General features: G+C 39.4%; 2 long non-coding RNA genes across 2 annotated transcripts in view; one reads left to right on the forward strand and one right to left on the reverse strand.

Moving 5' to 3' along the window:
* The first annotated feature begins 882 nt into the window (after nucleotides 1–882).
* LOC139971997 (uncharacterized) overlaps nucleotides 883–22,557 on the forward strand; it is a 31,628-nt gene continuing 9,953 nt past the window's right edge. The window contains exon 1 of the long non-coding RNA XR_011794568.1: nucleotides 883–945. This is a non-coding gene — a long non-coding RNA (uncharacterized lncRNA). The remainder of the gene's footprint in view (nucleotides 946–22,557) is intronic.
* On the reverse strand, nucleotides 17,927–21,601 carry LOC139971971 (uncharacterized). The gene is made up of 3 exons (XR_011794544.1): nucleotides 21,213–21,601; nucleotides 20,316–20,489; nucleotides 17,927–19,912 (listed from the first exon to the last, which is right to left on the reverse strand). It is a non-coding gene; the product is annotated as an uncharacterized lncRNA (long non-coding RNA).

A 22,557-nucleotide genomic window follows, 5' to 3' on the forward strand; every position in this document is an offset into this window, starting at 1 on the left:
ACACGTAGTGTTTGTATTACGCGCCGGTTCCTTCTTGCCGTACACAGAAAGCGCCCCCACTTTATGAGTGGCTTCAGTGTATGTCGCATGACGTCATTCTATCCTTATCAATTTCTATGGCCACTGCACATAAGTTTTTGCTGCCTGGTAGCCATCTTTGCCCGTGCAGCCTCTTTAGCCTTGCTGTCCTCTGTGAGGAATAGTTTAGCTGGTACAATTTATCAGCTGGTGTTTTGTTGTTTATTGTGAGACCTTCTGTAACTGATTAATTGGCAGCTCTCCAGACCGTATTCAAACGGGGGGAATCCTCTCTCCCGTCTCAATAGTTGAGTACCCTGAACGTTTTAAATTCAGTACGTGTTGGGACAATTAAATAACTTGGGTTTTGTGTCTTTATTTCTTCTGCGTTAGGGGCTATTACTCTATCTTAAATAGAGGGCGGACGAACCACTGTTTACATGTGAGACAATATAGGTACGTTTTGAAGTGAAGTTGTTCACGAGAATTGTCAATTTTCAAATTCTGAACAAATAATGGGCTTAAAACCTTGAAAAGTGGGGCTTACGGGTATTGTTGGCCGCGACGTATAGAATCACCTACAAAAAGCAATGATCCACAGGAGATGCGATGAGGTCGAACATGATGTGTGACTGGTGACAATCTTCAAAAAGGTTATGGATGGAAAAAAACTATTGAGAAATTCTTGGTTCTCAGGCAAAAGTGTACATTTTTTTGGTCATTTAAAGCCCAAAAGTGCCCTTTCCGGTGATCTTGGGGTGTATCAAAACCAGAAATTTTCTTGTACGCTGCGCGCCAACTGATGGTGGCGCTCCGCTTAGATAGTAATTCGCGCCCTCCGGATTAGAAAATCCTGGATACGCCCTGTCATGTGTGGCATTGCTTTTGTAGTTCGCACAACGAAAACATCTCGCTTTTGCAACAGAAGTAAGTATATGATTTCTTTCCCCTCATCGGCTTAAATTATCGTTTGAAATATAACCATTTTCGAATAAAGACCTTTATATTGAATTTTAAGTTCCATCTATGATTATATTTGAAATTTATAAACAGATCGGAGAACATTCTCAACATTTCTAACGTTATAGTAATTGTTATGTTCGGAGGTAAGCTGTAAGGTACGGGTGTAACGTTACTATTGACTATATTGCTAGTTGCACTGGAAGTACCAATGGTCTCTTGCACTTTGCAGGCATGAGAACTAAATCAGTGTGATGTCAATCGACGTCAAAATGGCTCTAACTCACAACAATAATATGCATACTGTTAGTGTTATGTTGCCAGTGTAAGAGTAAAGGCCTCCCAGTTTACTTTTTGATTGTTTTGCTAAGCCAGCTTAAGTTATAATATAGGCTAAGCAACAGTTGACGTTTTAAGGCCGACCTTCAGTCTGCACCACTGATCTAAACATACCCGGATCCATTCTAAAATTGTATAGTACGGAAGCTTAGGCTATCGTACATCAGCAAAAGAAAAATCTGGCCCCATAAGTTGACATTTTTCAGTAAATTGTTTAGAAAACAAGATAATATCTTATCAAAAATCAGAAAAAATGTTGGATTGATCAGTTGCTTTAACTGAGCAATTGAACATTTTTCTGCAAGTTTTTTAATTGTACACTTCATTCCATCTGAGCAATTGAATAAATTTCTGCAAAATTATTAATTGACAACTTGTCGTATCTTCGTCAACTCAACATTTGTCTGCAAAATGTTTATTTGTTCGCTTCATTCCAACTGAGAAATTAAAAAAGGTCTAAAAGAAGATGTCACCTCCCCGTTGAAAAAACAAATGTCTAGTTACCGAGGCTGATATGAAAAATGGTATTATCGTTTCCATCATTTTAACAATACATTTTGTATACAACTGTGCTTGCATGTGTTATTAAATTAAAGCCATTTGGAAAATATGTTTGAGGATTAAGCTAAGGAGATCACCTGTCCTCATGCTCCCATGCAGCGGCTACGGTCCTGTTTAGTGGGCAAATGGGCAAATGGTAATGTGTTTTTATATTAAACCTGACAATAAATTCCATACGACGCACGGAACTATAGCTAAAGGTCTCAATTACTTAATCAATGGCAACTTGCTAGGAGAGATCTCATTCTATGCTTAGGCTAATGAGGTCTACCTGAATAGCAGATCACACCGTGCTACAAAAACAAGTAGCCTATCTAGTGTAGTACATATCATAGCCTAGCACTAGACAAGAATGCTTACAGTAAATGGTAAGGGCTATTAGCCAATCGATTCACAGGAAATTCGGAAACCACCATTGATTATATTTAGCATGAAAATTTCTGTAATGGATATTTTGTTAACTCTGTACTTGCAAATGATTGTTATGATTTCGTCCCGTTGTGGCGTAGTGACGAATTTGCAAAAAGGGAGTTTTGAGAAAACGCGCTCTAAAGATTTTCACAGTTTGACTTTAGTATATCGTAATTAAAAAATGATCTTTTGTACCAAAAGCTGTCATAATATGAAATATAACTAATAGAACTTTGAGTTCTCATATTTGTTGCTGATCGAAAAATGTCTTACAAAGTAGTAATTATAGTGTAAACTTATTCGTCGTTATATGGTATGTCAGATATGAGGGCATACAGGGCAAGGAGAGCCGATGTGACAGTACAGAGTGTCCCCTGTACAAAGTGTCCATGGGGACACTCTGTACCGGCACATTTAGTCCGGTCGGACATTATCTGCTGACAATTGTTTCCCCACCTCACAGCAAATATAGACATTGGAAGAGAGTGACAAACTTAATATTCTGAATCTACATCAGCCTGGGCAAATAGTGAAAAATGATAATACATGGGATAATTCATGAGAAAATTGGACTGGAATGAAGACTCTCCCTTTATAGCTCTGAGGCAACTTAAGATAATCGATGCTTTCAGAACATCCTTCAAGCAGGAATTGGATACTACTGTCACTCTTCTTCAAACAATATGCACTTGAAACTCTCATAATCCCCATGAAGAACATCCTCATTGGAGTTTGGTAAAGTGTAGCAGCCGACAACATTTTTTTCTCATATGTTAAAGTGAAAGACAGGATTATTGTCGGTAGCAAGTTAACTGTAAAGAAACTCGTCTAGACATGTCTTCTGGAGTCATACATACTCCCTCACTTGGTGGTCAGAGATGAGAATACCAGTGGAACCGAATCTGTGCAAAATAAAAGTTGGATGCAATATTAATTAATCATCTTGAAAGGTTTATGTTAAAGCTCTTCTACAAAAATAATTAACATTCACCATTTTGGTTTAGTGTAGACTATCAGTGTACAACTGTACTATGCTCAGGCATTGAGTTAATTGGATGATCTTTTATTATGACACCTACATGTTTATGGGCTTACAAATGGCTCAACTTTTTTTGATTATAGATTTCATGTCATAATTTTGGCGTTATATCACACAGTTTAATACAACAACTGAAAATGTTTAACCATACGAGCCAATACAAAATTTTTGACATATTAATTTAATTATATATCACACATTTATCAAATTAGAGTAAGTATAAGATATAACAGAAGTTTGATGCATTATGGTGCCCTATTGATGCATGGTCTGGCTGTTTAATGCTAATCAAACATTAAATGTCCTGAATCAGAATCCATGGGGGTTCAAAACACCCTCCGTATGACAAAAATTCAAAACCAAAATAATGCAAAACAAATAATGCTATCTAACCATTATAGTGAAATGTACTATTATTCACCATTTTGCATCAAGAGACTTAAAAATTGCCTTACTTTGCCAAAGAAAAAGGGAACCCTCGCCCAGGTTTCAGAAAATATCCCTCCACCAATACACACACAAACACATTTAGCAATTTGGTTGGCGCGTAGCGTAATTAAGAAGATTTTGAAAATATGCCTCCCAGATTGCAGGAAATGGCACTTCCCGAGCTTGAAAACAAGACCCCTGCCATGCCAGAGTAGTCACATTTAGCCTACTTGCCGTCATTATTATTGAAAATTATTGAAACATATACCTCCGAGATTTTTTGTTTTCCATTTTTTAGTCCTACTTTTTTTTCTTTTCTTTATTTGCGTCGTGAATATTGGTCCGGCGTTCGCCGGACCTGCCCGTACCGGCTCCGACGCCCCTGAATTAAATAAATGTCATAAGAAAAAACAGAAAGCATTTCTTAATGTCAACAAATGGGTAATTCCAAAACCATGTGCAGTTGCCAACAAATTTCTATGACCTAGCACTGTCATCATGTCATGAATGCATGTACCCTATACAGTACAGGTGAATGCTAATATTGTCTTTTTGTAATAATTGATTGCGTTTAAACATAGAGCCATGTTCCACGCCTTGCGTGAACTCGTAGTGTAAACGCAAATGTTGATGAGTGTAGCGTTTAGCTTATTACCCTCTTATTTAAAACACTAATTTTCGATGAGGCATGATACAGACAATCAATTATCATATTTAATTATTACACCCATATAGTATAAGTGTGCATCGGACAGATCGACAAGTATGCATTAAAAAATGGGCAGATGCACGTTTGGAGCCTTGGTAAATATTGGGGGGGGGGGGCTTATCATGCATTTGCCCCCTCAACTTTTTCATTGGGGGCTGAGCCCCCCCCAAGCCCCCCCCCCCCCGGTTCCGCCGCCACTGACATTCGTTAATTCGCGAAATTGGTATTGTTACCATGCTTACTGTGCAGAGAAATATGAAGTCACTAATCACGAGGGAAGCAAAATCGGCGACCCTGGCAGCCTAATTTGATGAAATTACCTTTTGAAAGACGTATAGAAGGTGTCTATATTTAATGAAAGAACAAACCTAGAATATCAGTTGATATTTCACCTTCAATGTGTTTTTGAATGATATTTTCACCTTCTATATGTTTTTGAATAATCGGTGTGACATAACTGGTATTCCACGTAATTTTTACCGATTCCGATTATGTTCCGATTTTGCAGTAATCGTACCGATTCCGATTCCGATTGAACACTATTCATGTAGCACTGCTTTCCTAAGAAGGCCAAAAAACATTAGCATTATTGGAGACTACACATAGGGACGTAGCTAAGGTCTGATGATTAGGGGGGGGGGGGGGGTGGTAGCTGAAATTCCAACTGGATGGGTTTGAAGCCAGAAAATTCCGACTGCTGCCTTGTACACTGTACACTGTGCTGTGGGTATTGACCGCAGCTGTATGTACTGTACACCAGTGTCTAATTACCGACGGTAGCAAGCTGTGCGTGTATTTTCTGGGATAGATGGTGGTGTCTAACACTTCTGTTACATCTCATTCGAAACTAGGTCAGATCACCGGCATTAGACGTTTTTTTTTTTTGGCGCGACTCTACACACCGTTAGATACCTTTGATACATTGCAGGAAAAGGTCAGACTGGCGTTGATGTATATTCCCAGTACTCAGTTTTGGAGGTTGTAGCCACCCCAGATTCCTCAATAATAATACATTTCGATTTTGATAAAATGAGACCTTCATGTTTTGTTTTTATTTTCAAAAGCAAATTTCCTTTATGTTTTGGGGTAACGTTACAAAGGCATGCGGTAACATGTTGAAACTAATTCATTTACAAAAAAATGATATTTTAATTGTTCAGTTTCAACAGAGCTGTTAGAAACTGTGCATGTTACAGCAGTACCATCGGCATATTTTGTAATAGAAATGTGTGAGTTTGACCTAATTTCATCAGTATATATATAGTAAAAAATATAGCAGATAATAGACTTGGTTTGTGTGTCAATGTTCTGACTTGGTTTATTTTTCCAAAAGGTCTGGTATAACTTCCCGTATGACCCTGGTCGACTGAGACCGTGGAAGAAACATCCAAGATTCTCTCAAATCTGAAAGTTGCTTTACATATTTTCTAGTAATTTGGTCTAAACGCCCCTCGTCCATTGTAGCATAGTAACTATAGTAACTATATGCTAGTACCTTCTAAAGTTTCATGTAAAAGTATGTCAAAGTTAAACTATACAACTAGGTATTACTAAGCCAGATTAAGGTAGTTATAACTAAGGCTAGAGTAATGCTTGTGATGAGCAAAGCCACCATTAGCTAAGAGAAGACGTTCTTCTTTAGGATGATGTTACATTTGCTGCATTTTTATATCAAACTGAAGACTGGAAGAATGCTCAAGTGGTAATGAGCTGGTGTTTGTATGTTTTCATTTGTCATAATACTGGTAGCCTATTTGTTTATTGGACTGTTTGCATTCACATTGAAAAGGAAACAGAAACCAAGAGAATTAAATTATATGCCCCCCCCCACCCCACAATCCCAAGTGGCACTGACATCACACAGAAAGGGAGTGTTAGCTCAGTGGTGTACGCCGGTGTGACAGTATAGAGTGTCCCCCTGTACAAAGTGTCCGCGGAGACACTCTGTATCAGCATATTTAGTCCGGTAGGACATTATCTGCTGAAAATTGTGTCCCCACCTCACAGCAAATATAGTCCCGCCGGACGAAATGTCCTGGTACAGAATATTTGCAAATACTTCATAGCATATTTTGTCCCGCATAAAATTTAGGCATTTCGACATTCAAAAGGCAATTAAGTTCATTATATCAATAATTAGAGCAGATGCATACATCAGAGTTAAATGTTACAGGAAATAAATGAGACGTTGTGCGTTGCTGCAAAACAAAAATAGAAGGGGAAAAAAGAAGAAAATGTAATAAGTCTTCCATTTGTAAAAGATGTTAATCATGTTTTTGTTGTGATTGCTGCTACTTTTTCCTCCGCATATGTTGCATGTTGTATTCGGCTACTACATTGCGTTCATAGTCATCTTTACAGAGGGAGAGATCGCATTAACCTAACTTCCTCCCCAACGGAGGGCGGGTACGGGATAGGGCAGGCAACAGCTATAAAAAAAATTATAATTGCAGAGGTAAAAGATTACGAACTTAAAGGAGTTAAAAGTTTCATTGTAGCCGTATTTCCCCAACACACAATGGGTAAGATTTGGCAATTATGGTAACTGTACTTCATAGGTCAACGATAGTTGCTTGGCCAATATGAAATTTCATCCGTGCATTAAGCTCATTATTGGACGGGAACCGAAGGTTTTTTCAAGTTACATCTTAAACGACATCGGCAATGCTTTATACAACACTCAGGCCAATACACATACTTTTGAACGCAAGGATGAGGGGGGGGGGGGGGGCAGGAGTTGTGATGGCAAGTTATCGATTTGTCTTCTAAAGTCCGTAACCTATCTGTGATGAGTTCCAAAATATTTTTGTTTGCTAATAACAACCCTGAAGTAGCTGGAAGAGACTTCTCTGACCTTGAAAATAACATCACTGCCCCAACCCCTCTCCGTGCGGGCCTGACACCCATTTATTGACTTTCATTACTATTGACTTTTTTTTACACTTCCTTATTTTTGTCACTCAATCGTCGAGTCAAGGTTTTCTCCCTCCCAACAAGGTGGAGGGCCATCCCCCACCCCTGCCCCCTAAACCCCGTTGTGATGGCCATGCATGAAGCATATTTTTATTTGTATAGACAAATGGCATTCCAGGCAATTCCAGTGATAATGGTTCGTTGTTTCTTATTATGAATTTTTCTTATTGGACAAAAGTGGTTCAAATTAGAAAAGATATATTAGAACGATATCCTCTTCAAAAGAGCTGCAAACATACAAGAAACAAAACCAAAGCCCAACAAGGGAAAGAATAAATCAAATAGGACAGAGCAGGATGCAATATGCTAGATTTTTTGTCTCATCATGTTTCTCACACTTTAAATATGTCATTCTTGTAGAGAAAAGTTTGTTCAAAGAAAGTTAATGAAGTAAAAATCTAAACATGAAATTGGATGATAGTCATGCACAAACACAATATTCCGAATATATATCAGACTGGGCAAAGAGTAAAAAATGATTATACGTGGGATCAGGGGGGTAGGAGCGGGGGGGGGGGGTCACTGTCTGTACATGCTATTTTTAAAATGGCATCCCATATCTTTTTGTAGCACGGTTAACAATAAACAATCTCAATAAATAGTATATAGCATACTAAAACATCATACATATTTAAGTGATATGGCCGGTGTGTATCGGTTTATAGCATAACGAGTGGTGGTTGTGGAATGAGAAAGTGCCCCTCTGATGTCGTGTGCCCACCCCTCACTTCCAACCCCCTTGCAAGAGATAATTCATGAGGAAATTTAACTGGAATGATGACTCTCCCTTTGTAGCTCTGATCCAACAAAAGATAATCGATGCTTTCTAGATCATCCTTCAGGCAGGGAGGTGTTTCTTAATTAGAATGAGATACTACTATCACTCTTCTTCAGACCTTATGTACTTGAAACTCTTATACTCCACATGAAGAACATCCTCTTTTGAGTTTGGTAAAGACCTCCATAAAACCATGCAGAAGTTTCCCTGCAGAATTCCCTTCTTGAACTGCTTTCCACAAACAGTAGGATTGCCTATATAATGCTTTAATGTGCAATTTGATACCGTCAAAAGTTTAATCTTGATCGTAAATTACAAGTAAAATGGCCGATTCTCATGTATCCAACGGGTATTTCGTTAAAGGGGTGTGAAGACTCGCGCAAAAAGAAACGTCTAATGCCGGTAATCTGACCTAGTTTCGAATGAGGTGTAACAGAAGTAGTAGACACCACCATCTCGTACCCCAGAAAATACACACACAGCTTGCTACCTTTGGTAATTAGACATTAGAGTATAGTCCGTACATACAGCTGCAGTCATTACCCACAGCACAGTGTACAAACAATGCAGCGATGGACATCTCCAGCTAAAGATAACAAGGTATCACGTTTCATTACTGTACTGTCTGCATTTTGTAGGGACACAAACAAAACGTCACTTGCAAGCAACGGAAAGTTAACTTTTTCAGATGGCCGCACGCGGTTTAGGGCCAGTCTTCAATACCTTTAAGACTTACACAGAACTTCATAACAGCAAAAGTTATAACAGGAAGCAGAATATGGTCGGTTATATGTTTTACTATGAGATCTTATCTTGAACACAATTTCCAGACCCAATAAACACGCCTTCTTATTTGTTATTTCATAAAGTATGAGGTGATAAAGAATCTTGAGCGTCACATCCCGTCAACTTGAACTGCAAATATATGGATTTCCCCCGAACGATTGGCAGTGTAAAGTCAATGGCCTGTTTGCTTAAATGTGCAGCAACCGACGAAATTTGCTCTCATGCTATGTTAGAGTGAAAGACAAGAATATTGTCGGTAACAAGTTAACTGCTAAGACAATCGTCTAGACATGTCTTCCGTTAACTTCATACATACTCCCTCCATTGGTGATCAGAGATGAGATATCAGTACAACCAAATCTGTGCAAAATAAAAGTTGAAAGCAATATTATGAGTAGTGAATGACACACTGTAAGTCATATATAAAATAAATTATCATCTTGAAAGGTTTATGTTTAAGTTCCACTACAAAGATGATTAACATTCACCATATTGGTTAAGTGTAGACTGTATAGTGTACAATTGAACTATGCTTAGGCATTGAGTTAATTGAATGATATTTTATTGTGACACCTACATGTTTATGGGATTACTGGTTCAATTTCTTTTTTATTGGAGATTGCATGTAATATTTTGGCGTTATATCACACAGTTTAATATAAAAACTGAAAATGTTTAACCGTACGAGCCAATACAACATTTTTGACATATTAATTTAATTATATATCACACATTTATCAAATTAGAGTAAGTATAGGATATAACAGAAGTTTGATGCATTTTGGGGCTCTATTGATACATGTGTGCATGGTCTGACTGTTTAATGCCAATCAAACATTAATTGTCCTGAATCAGGATCCATGGGGGTTCAAAACACCCTCTGTATGACCAAAATTCAAAACCAAAATAACGCAAAAACAAATATTGCTAGCTAACAATTATAGTGAAATGTACTATTATTCATCATTTTGCATCAGGAGACCAAAAAATTGCCTTATTTTGCCAAAGAAAAAGGGGAACCTCTCATAGGTTTCAGGAAATATCCCCTTCAAACACACACACACACACATTAACACATAGCAATTTCCTCATGGGACCTAACAGAGAAATGAAACTCATTTGATACATTATCACTCTTACCTTGTTGAAGTTCATGTCAAAACAGCCAGGTAGATATAGGTTCACACTTTCTAAACAGAAGTTCCCAGTGGTAACTATAAACAACTGTCCAACACTTTTTTTGAAAACAGCACACTGTCTAGCTGTAGAATGTGGTATTAATTATTTACTCATCATTTATTTGAACAAATAAACTGTGTCTGCTTCAGTGATACAGGTCCTGGCAAAATCTCTTTTGGGGGATGTAGACAAAATGAGGACAATTGTCTGGGTATATGCTACATAAGAACCAGAGGTGGAACCTTTGCAAATTTATATAGGAACAGAAACTACTTGCAGATAAACTTGTTAATGGGGAATAAACCTGCAAATAATTACATTACACTTCCTCGTTTCTCACCTACTTTCATGACCTTTCTGTATGCTTTACACCTATGTGGAAATAGTTATACTCAAACACAACAGTGTTGACCGTTCTGCCATGCACTATCATTTATTTGCACGGTAAAAATAAGAAATTCGATGCCATTCATTACTGGTACTAACTAAAGAATATTATTAAATGTTTTAGAAATGTTTACCTCATCATCACATTAGTAATGAAATTAGAAGTTGATGCTGTAGTCTTTTCAGGCATTGCCTTAGCCTCAGGCTACTTTGAATAGAAGTCACACCGTGGAATGAAAGTCACACAGTCTTATTGTGTATAGTCCTTTGACAGCTGTCACTGGCAGAGGACCAAAATGATCAACACCAACCTGTTAAGAAAGACGACAGCATTTAGGTTCTAATTTCAAAAACATTTACCAGTTGCACGCTTTGTCATGACTGTTGTTCTATTTCCATTGCTTCATTCTTTACACAGATATAGATAAAAAATAGTGGGATATCTGATCGAAACAGGGTGTTGGTGGATTTAGGCCAATTATTTTTAACTTGCATACATGAAAACGTAACTTAAACAATCTGTACAATTAAGACAGCTTGAAAATTTACCTGTCTCTATCATAGAGTTACAGGAATGCTATGGAGACTTGTTCATAGGTCTACAGGACCTATGTTGAACATATATCTTGTTACATCAACGTTGATAGTTTTCCAATAGAATCTAGACATAATATGTTGTCTGGTTTATCTATGCCAATATGATCACCTTTAAAGAGATGAAGGAGATATCATGTTTTTGCCACGGTCACGGAGAGCATGGGAACACCCCTTTTCACCCACTCCAAAATTTCTTCCAAACAGTTTTCTGTTTAAAACACACGCACACGTAAAGTCGTATGCACAAATGTAGATAAATGATAGACACAATTTGTATCGAAACCCCATAACCGAAAATACTCTGAAAAGGGGAGGGTCCCTCCTTCACTAAAAAACACTACCCAAAAGAACGTCAGCAAATTATGTGTCCACAACCACTCTCCCCTCCGTCGTAACAGAGAGTCTAGCCGATTTGGTGTTTCAGAAAGTCATACCGATGCAAGCGTTATGTAAGCTTAATTTCCCGGAGTGGTGGTTTCTTAGCGAAACCAGTTTTCCTTCTCCAGTGGGGGAGATGGCACCCCTCCACTTAGATCCCTTCTCAGAACGGACGTAATCGCAATTGGGGCCCTGCCATCCTCAGCCCACTCAAATTCTAATTCAGCCTATATATATAGTGTAATGATAAGTCTATCAATATAGACGTTAATTAAAGCCCGAACTGCCTCACAATGGGGACATAAATTTGGCTTTGGTCCTTACACCTTTATGGATTAATCTAGTTAGAAAGAACAATACACATTTCAAACATCTCGTAGAAAAAAAGTTAACATGAGGTTTTTTTTTAATGTAATTTTTCGAATTGAACATTGATACAATAAGTTAACTATATAAAATAACGCAACACTATAAGTATAGGGCTTCAATACTAACACATTAAGGATATACATCAGTGTCACGAGTATGCTTGACACAAGTCTAACGACTATCATGCAGCTGTATAAAGTTGCCATGAATATTTATTTTTTTCTGTGTTGCTTACGAAGTTCGCATTGGTAACATTCGACATTCTAGTATGATTTGTTTAATTCACTGATTTCTGATTGAATTTGTGTAAGTCTTTGTTAAGATTACTTTGCAAAAAATGCAGGTAAACGGTAAGTATGAATAGGCCAGGTAAGCAGCTTAGGGCATGATATTCTTATTCTGTACTACTTGGTGCAAGGGGTGATGAGTGCCCCACAGCAGTAACTCGTTGCAGTTGGACGCGATGACCTTTGGGCGACGTAAGCCCGCAAGCAGTATTTTAATCTTAGGATTGTGGGTGAACTAGTATATGTAGGGGCAACTTTAGTTCCCCGCTGGTGAATTCATTGTACTATATGTCTTGAGGATACCAGTCTTAAAGGACCTGCAGATATCTGTGAAAAGCCGGAAACTGACCGAATTCCGGTTTTTGTTTTGATACGAAGATTTAAATAAAGCCTACCATATCAAGTCTCGAGTACTCGAGTCTTGGTGTTGTCCAATCGAATCATTTCAACTTACCCGTGACAATCAGTGCTGTTACCGAAAAGCCAACTGTGCCTGGCGATGTTCATTACTACCGCTTGTACTGATGTGACTTTTCATGACGCAATACCGACTCTACCATCTGCCATTTTGACTGAGAGGACACAACATTTAGGTCACATCCGTACTGAAGAGGGTCTAAGGGAGAAAGCCACCTCCCCTTTGAGAAAACTAATAACGGGGCTGAGATGAGAACTGGTATTGTAACACCCGCCGCCCCCAAGACGCGTCTCCTTTGCCCGTAGCTAAACGTTCCCCTTGTTTCCCATTTGAAGCACAGATAAAGAAGAAGCCAGTGGGTATATATGTGATTTGTCTGAACAGATTAATGCAGTCAAAGTACAGATTCAATGAACAAGCGTAATGACGGACTAAATACTATAAACAGACCAATGCATTATATGTTATACCAGCTGAGTATATGTATGTATGCAGTCTTGACCTAATATAACTAGTTCAGTATAATACTCAACGCAATGTAAACACACTGAACCGACCAAAGATGCTATATGCACGCACTGCGGCAATACCGCAATGTATGTATGTATGTATGTATATGTGATCTTCCCGCAAGCAGGAACTCGCGAAAGAAGCCATGGAGGCTTATAGACTCGCAAGCTGGCCGAAGCCAATCTCTCGGCACACATCCATTTAACGTCCATGTCGGGAAGTTGTTATTGAACAACACCCTTGCCAGACGACACACCTTGCTGTCGGCGGGGAATCGAACCGGGGATCTCATGACTGGGAGACGCCGGCGTTAACCACTAGGCGATACACTCCGCAATAAAAACGCACCGCGTCAATAACGTAAACGAACGCACCGCGTCTATAAACGTTTTTAAATTAGAATACAGTCACACAGGCTACTTTCTAACAGTGGCGGAGAAACAGGGGGGGGGGGGGTTGGGGGGTTTTAACCCCCCCAGTTTTTGAAGAGGGGGGGTTGGCCCACACAATCAACCCCCCTAGTTTTTGCCAGTATTGTTCTGTTATAGCCTATGTTATGTGCTCCAAATGGCATAATAAATCAAATTATTAAATTTGAAATTGTTAAAGTCATTTCAACCTTTTACCTGGTAGGCTACATCAACAATTAACGACCGAAAACCGAGTTAGAATTGACCCACACATTATTTCTAGCCCCTTTCCCCCACCTTGCGCATTGGAACTTGTAGCTCATATCGCTAACTTCACCCCACAACAGACATACACAAAATAAAGTTTTGTTGCTGTTGAATAGCTTTGGAACTGTATACACTTGCCAACTTCAACGAGGTGAAGGAAGGAAAAGAAAAAGAAGAAAGAGAGAAAAGGAGAAAAGGATGGAGTAGAAAATACGGCAAGAAAACGGGAAGAGAAAGAGGAACAGTGACAAAATTATTCGAATTTGTAAAGCAAACAGCAGATATCACATCATATCAGTGAGCATGAAAATGGCGTTCCACGATAAACAGCCTCCAAACCATGGGCGCAGATCCTGGTGAGGACAGCGGGACGCGTCCCCACCAACTTTTTCAGTAGTGGGGACATGATATACCGTATCCCCACCAATTTGTCTTGACCAATAGCTGCATTTCAAGTTCCCCTGTATTGAACTTTGGCGCAGTTTGATCCAGCATTGTGCAAATGACATGCAGCAGTTCTCATTTTATTGTATTTTATCCATAGTTGTTAAATATAGGACGGAAATCGCATTTGCGGCAGTCTATATTTGTTTTCTGGAAGAGGACCCCAGACCCATCGTATATACAAAAGTCTACTTGGATTATTTGTCCCCTGATTTTCTTTCTGCAGACGCCCATGTATTTCTCCAAACTAAATTTCTAAGCCATGAGATCTAACTCTTAAGGAGATTTAGGAGCATCATTAGGTCTGGGAAGTGTGATATTTCCGGCGATCTGGGAGGTATATTTGCCCCAAAAAATCGTACGCTACGCGCGAACCCATGGTCGCGCTCCGCTTAGATAGTGTCATAGAACAGACTCGCGTCACCACCATTATCCAAGACTGATCTACGCCCATGCTCAAAACTGTCGATGTGTGTAGTGTTCGGTTTTTCGGAAATATCTGGTATATTTTTATTTCCTTCCCTAATTCCCTAACCAACATTCTTCATCATACTTCAGGCGCGGCGGAACGGAAAAATTATTGGGGGGGGGGGGGCTAATGTGTGGAGACTATCTAAGCGGAGCGCGACCATCGGTTGGCGCGGAGCGTACAAGAAAATTTTGGGTTTTTTCAAACCCCCAGATGGCCGGAAACGGCACTTCCCGAGTGTTTTATGCTGCGAATACCTAGCCCTAAAATATGGGTCTCAAGCCTGCAATTTCTCAGATTGCACGTAAAAGTTTGTAAAAACATTGTAATTTGTATATTCGATGGTGTTTTAAGAGAGTAGCTATTACTCGTAGTGTACTCGCAAAGACGTTTTTGAGTGTAGTATGGGCAGTGGCGGAGCTAGGGGTATTGGTCAGGGGGGCAAGAATGGTCTGTAGGGGCGCTTTCGACACTATCTAAGCGGAGCGCCACCACAGGTTGGCGCGGAGCGTACAGAAAATTTTTGAGTAAAGTTACTCCCTAGATTGCAGGAAATGACCCTTTCCGGGCCTTGCTAATTTGCAGATAAACGGAGAATAAATAGGTGTCGTCGCCATTTTGTCGGAAAATTACACCAACAGAATATGACAAATGTCAATAGGTATATGAGAGCGCAATAAAATAGTCAATAATCGCGAATAAGTTAAAAGTAGTGAAAAGCTGAAAAGGGCGCCAGCAGTCCATTTGAGTCCGTCAGGAGGGGGGGGGGATCCGCCCCCTGACTGTATATATGGACGCTCCGCCACTAAGTAAGGGGATGTTGGAGCAGGCGCGGCGGAACGGAAAAATTATTGGGGGGGCTAATGTGTGGAGACTATCTAAGCGGAGCGCCACCATCGGTTGGCGCGGAGTGTACAAGAAATTTTTGGGTTATTTCAAACCCCCAGATGGCCGGAAACGGCACTTCCCGTGTGTTTAATGCTGCGAATACCTAGCCCTAAAATATGGGTCTCAAGTCTGCAATTTCTCAGATTGCACGTAAAAGTCTGTAAAAACATTGTAATTTGTATATTCGATGGTGTTTTAAGAGAGTACAGTAGCTATTATACTCGTAGTGTACTCGCAAAGACGTTTTTGAGTGTAGTAAGGGCAGTGGCGGAGCTAGGGGTATTGGTCGGGGGGGGCAAGAATGGTCTGTAGGGGCGCTTTCGACACTATCTAAGCGGAGCGCCACCACAGGTTGGCGCGGAGCGTACAGAAAAATTTTGAGTAAAGATACTCCCTAGATTGCAGGAAATGACCCTTTCCGGGCCTTGCTAATTTGCAGATAAACGGAGAATAAATAGGTGTCGTCGCCATTTTGTCGGAAAATTAGGGTGTTACTAAAACGAATGACAATTGCGTTACACGTAACGAATGACAATATGTTGTACACACTAAAAAATTGCGTTAACTAAAACGAATGACAGTAATGACAGCACAGACATTTGCTTCAACTGGATATCACAGTTCAGACTTCGTGCAGGTATCTAGATCTAGTATAATACGGACAAGATAAAAACGTACCTTATAGCAAGCGAAATTGTAAGTCTGATTTTAAAAAGTAAATTTAACGTCATTTTTCCGATATTAATTGTTAGAAACTAACAATACTATAATCTTGAAACGGCTTCAGTTATCTTTCTATATAAATCTACAGAGGTAAAAAGCACAGCACTCAAGCGCATTCTCAAACAAAATCTTTCCTGTGGTTTCTATCCGTAAATTACACCAAAACCCTATAACCATGCGATTTTCCTCAAATCATTTTTGCCCAGAAAACCAATAACTCCACTCCGTTAATCATTCTATCTCCACTCAACACTGTCCTTCGTTGTCATTCGTTGTCATTCGCTGTCATTCGATGTCATTCGCTGTCATTCGATGTCATTCGCTGTCATTCGCAAGTGATAATTAACCCTGTACAAAGTCAATTGTCATTCGGTCATTCGCTGTCATTCGTTTTAGTTTGTCCCGGAAAATTACGCCAACAGAATATGACAAATGTCAATAGGTATATGAGAGCGCAATAAAATAGTCAATAATAGCGAATAAGTAAAAAGTATAGTGAAAAGCTGAAAAGGGCGCCAGCAGTCCATTTGAGTCTGTCAGGGGGGGGGGGGCATCCGCCCCCTGACTGTATATATGGACGCTCCGCCACTAAGTAAGGGGATGTTGGAGAACTGGCTGAAATGAGGCAATTCATTGGCCTAAGACGAAGTTGTGTTACGCTTACTGGTACTCACACTCACTGCTTCAACTTTTCACGGGGCGTGAAGACGCGGTTGGGGTGACAATGTGGTCTATAGCCAGGGGACGGGCCGAGGGACCCCAGCAATTACTAAAATTATTACACCTATATAGTATACGTGTGCATCGGACAGATCGACAAGTATGCATTGAAAAATGGGCAGATGCACGTTTCGGAGCCTTGGTAAATATTGGGGGGGCTTATCATGCATTTGCCCCCTCAACTTTTTCATTGGGGGGGCTGAGCCCCCCCAAGCCCCCCCGGTTCCGCCGCCACTGTGTTGGAGAACTGGCTGAAATGAGGCAAGTCATTGGCCTAAGACGAAGTTGTGTTACGCTTACCGGTACTCACACTAACTGCTTCCACTTTTCACGGGGCGTGAAGACGCGGTTGGGGTGACAATGTGGTCTATAGCCAGGGGACGGTCCGAGGGACCAGGGTCCCCCAGCAATTACTAAAATTATTACACCTATATAGTATACGTGTGCATCGGACAGATCAACAAGTATGCATTGAAAAATGGGCAGATGCACGTTTCGGAGCCTTGGTAAATATTGGGGGGGCTTATCATGCATTTGCCCCCTCAACTATTTCATTGGGGGGGCTGAGCCCCCCCCCCCCCCAAGCCCCCCCCCCCCCGGTTCCGCCGCCACTGTCATACTTCATCATACTCGTGCAATTTTGACCAGTCTGTTAGGGTTTGAAGGAGGTTTTTCTATATCGGTTGTCCATAGATGATATTTTGTGCAACATTATGGGTATGTTTTGAAGTGAATTTATTGACGAGAATTGAGAATTTTCAAATTCTGAACAGTGGGGCTGACGGATATTGTGGGCCGCGATGAAGAATCACCTACAAAAGCAATGATCCACAGGATATGTGATGAAGTCGAACATGATGTGTGACTGGTGACAATCTTCTACACTGTAAAAACACTTGGGTCATTTTTTGACCCAAATTTGACCCAGCAACTTAGTGGAATCTCCACCAGCCCAGGTTTGGGTCAATTTGACCAAGGATCTGTGTCATTTGACATCTGACCTAAAACTGGGTTATTTTGACCCATACGCTACTTTGACCCATATGCTACTTTGACCCAGCTTTTGACCCAGTGGTTAGTGCAATCTCCACCAGCCCAGCAGATTGGGTCAAGAAAATTGACCACGTAAATGGGTCAAAGCTGAATTTACATTTGCAGTTGCAGGAAGTCTATAAAAGAAATGACATAAGACTTTGATTCCTAATGATAAATTAATTTACTCAAGTCACAAAGTGGTGTTACAATAAAGCATGCAATTTCTTCTATTTCACATATAATTATCGATATTCATTTTGTTTTATTCCAACTAGAACATCATAGTAACAGTAAAAATCAGAGTAATGTGATACCCATAAAACTAAACAAACAATGAACACAAGAACATAGGCTAAGGCTAATGTACCAATTGAGAATCATTGGAAACTAAGCAATGTTCCTTAAAATCCTGACATACTTAACTAACACAACTGATCATTTATTCATGTGCACAAACTTTAGTTCACTGAGGAATATGTTCTGCGCTACTTGAAAGACTTTAATTGTTGATCACACAGCTCGGTTTGCTGCAGTGTTTGTAATATTAAGTTAATCAAGACTGGAGCATGCACTCACTCTCTACTTGTATCCTTAGTCACTGTAGTAATTTGATTATTAGCTAGCATTTCTAATTGTTTTTAAAGAATATAAATAAACAACATTCCATAGTTATCAATTGTATAAAATGTTAGGTATACAAAGAAGACATGTAGTACATCAATGGTGGCTGTAAGAAATCAAATATTTTGGAAAGCTCAATGTTTGGTGGGGGCTTTGTCATGGTCAAAAGTCAAAGACAATATCAAACATATTTTGCAGTGGGTTGGTGGGGCAAGACAAACCCTATGGCCAGCTGCCAATTAATAAAATCTTGCAAGCATATCCCAAAGGTGATAATTTCCTCAGTAGTTCTTGTACCAAAACAGCATTAGATTTGAATGAGGAAAAGCTGTTTATAACATACAGTACAAGACTTATAATCACTGAAAAGTCATCAATAAATGGAAACACTGTGAATAAATATTTTTGCACCACCAATATGTTACAATATGTATTAAATTTTCAGTTGCTTAGGCAAAAAATGTACATCAGTCATGCTTTTGGCTAGTTGTGCATGTATGATGTATGGTGGAACACTAGTTTTGCCCCATTGTTTGTGAGGCAGTTCTGCTTCTTTAGTCACTCTAAACTTAACAATAACAAATACCAATGAAACTTAAAACTTGTTCAAGGTAATATAACATGCAAACATAAATAGCAAACAACTTTGTCACATTATGTAAATTAAAAAACCTCATGTAATCATCCCATCATGTTAATGACCATGAACTAAGTGTTAACCTAATGTTGCACTGCCCAAGGTTTACAGGAGATATGTTCATATCCCTTATATGTGTTTTGAGAAAATTATACGATAAAAGGTTACAATGTATAAAAAACCAAATAAATCATATTAAACACTACTTTTGACAAAGTTGTTTACATACCTTTTTTTTCTCTTACTGACTACTTAAAAAAGCATGTAGGCTTCTTACTGAAGGGGATGTCGAAACCTTTCCTTTCCCTTCACTAACCTTAATGAGGAATTTGTGTATAAATTCCCAGGTTGTTTGACACTGGCAGGGGTAGGCTATGTCAAACAAGTACAATGATTTGAAAGAAATATCAAAAGCTGCAATCAAATATGTTGCTGGCAGAGCAACCCCTTCGATGATCACAAATGACTGAGTCGGATACCTTCTATCACCAAATGCAAGGACGATGGCTGCTTTCGGGTTCTATCTTGCTTAAGCTCATCTTCCATGAATTGAGGAAGATTGGTCCCAACCTTTGGAAGAAAGAAAATAAATTGCTGCTTTCAATGTACACTTAATTCTGTTGTCACTAATTTAAATAATTAGCAAATCCTTTTCACTTGAATCATTACCATAGCAGATTTAAGATTCTGTTGACCTCAAATGATCTTGGACCTCCATGAAAAAATAGAGGGATCATCTACTCACAGAGGGCTACCTACATACTAAGTTTAAGGTTCAAGCAACTTAACTTGGCACCTGACTGTTATAAGTGAAAAATCATCATGACATTTTATGCGATTTAATTACATACCAGTAGGAATGACTGAGGATGTAGGAATATCAGTTACTTAGCCTACACAGTTAAAAGAAATTGACCTATATCCCTTACTGAGTATATTGTATGTAGACTGTTCAAGATAATGGTATTAGTACCTTTTGGATCTGTTTTTATGTTGAACTTTACAGGTGTAGGCTTCTTTACTTCTTTCGGTGTTGCTTCTTGTTTCTTAAAGGCATGGGATCGTTTTCGGGCAATCTTTCCTCAAGATAGTCTGTTGCATAGCCTGTAGCAGGATGTTTCCCATGGGCTTTTGGGTACCATGCTACCTATAGTCCACAGATAAAAATAGGACATATATAGTTAACTTCAATTGTTCAATTACACCGACTATAGTCTTGGCAAAGACTGTTTGTTGGAGTATATCATATTTTACTGCAGTGGCATAACCAGTAGGGGAAAAGCCCCCAATTGGTCACCCCCATCCACCCAAATCGACATACAAGTAAATTAGTAAGATAGAAATGATGAACCATTTTACATCTTGTCCACCCTTAAATACAGGAATTTTATCCCTCCCCTTACACCCCTTCCCCATATCTTGTCCCCCTCCCATTGCACAGACTCCTTGCTACCCTTCAGCTCTCCCCCACCCCCACTAAAAAGTCTGATTATACTACTGTTTTACTACATTTAACAGCACACTGTTAACTCTCTGTTCAGCAAGATAACTATTAACAAGTAACATTATACTAGTCTTAGCCTCTAACGTTATATTTAGTTAAACTTACGTAGTGAGGTTAGGCCTATGCTTTATCAAAGACCAAACGTTAGGTCTAACATTACAGCTATCTATGTATCAGTATCACTATCACTGTATCAGGGTATTTATGGGCTTGTCTGAACCACGGCGCTCGCAGCACTAATAACATGTTACTTAGGCCTAGCCTATCATCATATCTACAATGGCATACTATAATATAGTATTTAACTAATTAACGTTGCGAGCGCCTGTGGCCTGAACTAGTCAGCATACTTTGGCGTATATTTACCTTTGAATATTGGTATTTACATTGGCAAACCCCAGTCATCAAGGATGGAACTAACAAACGTGTCCATTTTCAGAGCCCATCAAAGTTTTTGATTCAACTAAGACTGCCTTCTTGGTCCTGAATTTACGTATGGTTTGTAGATTTGTGTGACGGTGTTCAGCTGTTGTCTACGAAAGGCGTCATGCAAAAACGCTGATAGTGGTCACATGACATAACTTATCCAATGAGAGAAGTCTTTGAGAATGACCCAGTGCAAAAAGTCAAACTTTCATCGAGCTATTTCACAATTTCAAACAATCTTGCGTAATAACTCAACCAATACGACCCATTTCTGGGTACAGTATGGCTGACTCAGCAGATGGGTCACACAAAATGACCCAGGTGTTTTTTACAGTGTAAAAGGTTATAGATGAGTAAAAAAATATTTGGAAAAAACTTGGTTCTCAGGCAAAAGTGTACATATGGTTGGTCTGTTTCAAGCCCGAGAAGTGCCATTTCCGGTGATCTGGGGGTACCAAAACCAGAAATTTGCTTGTACGCTGCGCGCCAACCAATGGTGGCGCTCCGCTTAGATAGTAATACGCGCCTACCGGGTTAGAAAATCCTGCATACGCCCCTGGTTAAATGCAGCTTTTCAAGGCCTGGGCAGTGCCATTTACTGCAATCTGGGAGGCAATATTTGCCAAAAAATTCTTGTGCACTTCGTGCCAACTTATGGTGCTTATGGTGCTCCACTTAGATAGTGAGCCAGCAGTTATGACTTTTTATTTCATCAATGTCCTGCAACCCCCCCCCCCCCCCACTTCTGACAAGAAATCTCCGCCACTGCTTTCTAAAGATGTATTCTCTACTCGAGAGAATGCAATTTCCTCTGGTATTAAGACTTGTTTCTAGGACAGGTTATACGATGAACACAGTACTGTACTATAGTATAGGATGTGTGTACAGTTAAGTCAGCCTAGTCCTCGGATATTTTACGTTAAAGCTTAGACCTAAGTAAATTCTTCACAAAGGTTAATTTTTGCCGGATCATTCGTTTAATTGACTTGCAAATTATTTCATATACGATAAAGAAATGCTAAGAAAGCAAGACCTATCAAACTGTTGTCTCAATGATCATAACAACGGGCCTATTTATGTCAGCTACGCAATGTAAATATTCTTTTAAAATCAGAAATACATTAAGTAAATTTGTATGTATCTCATATGGCATTAGTCTTACAGATAATACTGGGGAATTATTGAATAATAAAAAAAACTTTCGGGTCACATATGCAATATACTGATCTAGGCTGGTAGACGTGTTGTATAGGATCAAATCACATTGTAACATTTGTAAAATGTG

This window comes from Apostichopus japonicus, chromosome 8 (assembly GCF_037975245.1).
Source record: "Apostichopus japonicus isolate 1M-3 chromosome 8, ASM3797524v1, whole genome shotgun sequence".
NCBI classification, from domain to species: Eukaryota; Metazoa; Echinodermata; class Holothuroidea; order Aspidochirotida; family Stichopodidae; genus Apostichopus; species Apostichopus japonicus.